The sequence below is a fragment of the Spinacia oleracea genome, chromosome 1 (assembly GCF_020520425.1).
Source record: "Spinacia oleracea cultivar Varoflay chromosome 1, BTI_SOV_V1, whole genome shotgun sequence".
NCBI classification, from domain to species: domain Eukaryota; kingdom Viridiplantae; phylum Streptophyta; class Magnoliopsida; order Caryophyllales; family Amaranthaceae; genus Spinacia; species Spinacia oleracea.
Window position 1 is genome coordinate 73,231,656 of NC_079487.1, and position 2,928 is coordinate 73,234,583.

The 2,928-nt window shown below is 45.1% G+C and overlaps 1 non-coding gene across 1 annotated transcript; it reads right to left on the minus strand.

Moving 5' to 3' along the window:
• Window positions 1-331: 331 nt before the first annotated feature.
• On the minus strand, window positions 332-438 carry LOC130466493 (small nucleolar RNA R71). Its single transcript, XR_008926717.1, has one exon. It is a non-coding gene; the product is annotated as a small nucleolar RNA R71 (small nucleolar RNA).
• Between the last annotated feature and the right edge of the window lie 2,490 nt (window positions 439-2,928).

Genomic DNA, 2,928 nt, shown 5'->3' on the forward strand with positions numbered 1-2,928 from the left:
TATGCTTCCCAAGGCAATCATGCCTTCCATTGCGGTCGAGAATTTCAAGATTGAACCCCAACTGATAAACATGATCGAGAGACACCAATTCGGTGGGGAAAAGGGTGAAGATCCCAATCTCCACATTCAGTCTTTCATTCAGTATTGTGCCACCATTAAGCAGAAGAATTTAACACCGGAGCAGACTATGGAGATACTCTTTTCATTTTCATTGAGTGGGAAGGCCAAGCTATGGATTAACAGTCTCAACCGCGCAGCTATGAAAATCACCGATTGGAATTCTTTGGCCCTCGCATTCTATGTTAAATATTTCCCACCTGAGAAGACAGCTCGTCTGAGGGGTCAGATATTAGGTATCTCTCAACAAGTAGATGAGAGTTTGTTCGAAGTTTGGGAGAGATTCAAGGACTTGCAAAGAGAGTGCCCACACCATGGTTTAGATGACTGGTTCCTGGTTCAGCAGTTCTACAATGGTCTGGGTAATGAATCTAGGTGTCTTTTGGATTCAGCTGCCAGTGGGAGATTTATGCAACTGGAGGCGCCTAGAGCTTTGGAGGTGATTGAGGAGATGGCCATCCATAGTGCCCAATATGGGAATCCTAGAGGTTTTGCCGACCGAGGTGTTAAGCATGAGATGAATTCTATTGAACAGCTTACTGCTCAGCTAACTGCCCTACATCACAAGCTCGACAATATACAGATCGCATCTTCCCAATCCACCCAACATGCTAGTGTCGCTGCAATGAGTGCCCAATCTGCTAATGTCTGTAATAGTTGTGGGATGCAAGGCCATTATGCACAGGTATGCCGGAGCTCCATCGAACAATGCAATGCATTCCAATCCTACAAGCAGAACAATCCGTATTCCAACTCATACAATGAGGGGTATAAAAACAACCCCCTATTATCATATAGGAGTACTAATGTTCAGAACCCCCACCAGATTCAACACCCTCCACCACCACAACAACCCTACCAACCGCGGAGTAACTACAACTCGCAACCTAGTGGATCACCTGGCTTACCACCACAACCTCAACCCACACAACCTGATCCCATGCTTTTAGAGATGAGGAATATGATGTTGGAATTGCAGAGATCTCTGAGCGAAAAGGATGCCAAAATCGATGCCCTCACTGCTCATAACAAGATCATGGATAAACAGTTGGCACAAATGGCTACCGCTCTTGCAGAGAGACCCAAAGGTCAACTCCCCTCACAGCCTGTGACCAGAGAGTCTGTAAATGCTGTCACTTTGCGAAGTGGATATGAGTATGATGGGCCACCTATGACTATAGAGGAAGGGGTTGAAGTATCCGTTAGTGGTGTTGTGCCAAGAGAAAGTGAGAAGGTGGTCAAGGATAAGGAAGCTGACACAAGGGTTGAGAAGAAAGTTGAGATACAAGTTCCACATATCAAACTTCCCTTCCCTCATCGTCAGCTAAAGAACAAGCTAGACAAGCAGTTTGGTAAGTTCTTAGAAGTGGTAAAGAATCTGCAGGTAACAGTCCCTTTCACTGAATTAATTACTCAAGTACCTGCATATGCTAAATACATGAAAGACATCTTGACTAGGAAGAGAGCATTTAGTGAGGTGGAGACTGTTGCATTTACTGAGGAGTGCAGTGCCTTACTACAAAATAAGTCTCCACCCAAGTTGAAGGACCCCGGGAGTTTCTCTATCCCGTGTAATATTGGTAACCTTTTTATTGACAAAGCCTTATGTGATTTAGGTGCCAGTGTTAGTGTCATGCCCCTGTCTGTATGTACTAAGTTGAACATGGGTGATTTAAAAGTTACCAACATAACTCTGCAAATGGCCGATAGATCTGTAAAATACCCCCTAGGTGTCTTAGAAGATGTGCCTGTTAGAGTAGGTAAATTCTTTATTCCTGTTGATTTTGTTGTTTTAGACATGGAAGAGGATAGGCAAATTCCTATTATTTTAGGTCGGCCTTTCCTACACACTGCGGGGGCAATCATAGATGTCAAGAATGGCAAGTTGACGCTAAATGTGGGAGATGATAAGGTTACTTTCAATTTAACCCATGTTGCTAAGAACCCTATGGTAGAGGAGTCATGTTTTGGAGTCAATATTTCTAATGATTATTTTAATACCGAATTGACTCATACTAACTCTAATAACTCCTCGGAAAAAGCACATGTTTCAAATTGTCTTGCAGGTGGAGGTGATCGGAGTATACACTCTTCGGCATGGGTTCGAAAGAAGGGACGGATTGATGATGCCACGACCCAAGGGGCCGAAAGTTCTGTAAACGGTGGACATCGTATTCACGATCGGGGTCGTGAACTGTCACTTCCCGCACCACACAGCTCATCCAAGGTAATCGATGTGACACCAGGTGGCACCATCTTTGGTGCCCCAATTCGATGAGCTGTCGTGGCTCTCATCCCTTTCATGTCTATTGTCTGCGCATAAACGGAGATTGTGTAATGGGGACATTACATCAATCTCATAGGGGATGAGTATTTCATTATCCATTTATTGCCTTAGCAGTATAAGCTTGATTGTTGATTCTAATTTTTGTGTGTTTAGTTAGTATTTTCCATTACCTACGTGTGTTTAAGTATTTCTATTACCTACGTGTGTTTAAGTATTGTTTTTGGTGTTAGTGAGGCGAGAAGAGGGCATTACGCTGTTTGGGTGTTTCTTAATGTGCAGGCCTAAAGCCCCAAGTTCGAGATCGAAAGTGAAATTAAGCTCAAGGCCAAGCACACTGCAAATCGCCCGATGCGGATCGGGCGAGGTGCGCCCGATCGGGCGCGCACGGATGAGTTTCTTGCAGTTTATTTCCGCCCGATCGGGCGCAGCATGCCCGATCGGGCGGTCCAGCGAGTGGAATGCTCGATCGGGCGAAATAATTTTGCCCGATCGGGCGCTTTGGCGAGTGGAACGCCCGAGTCGGG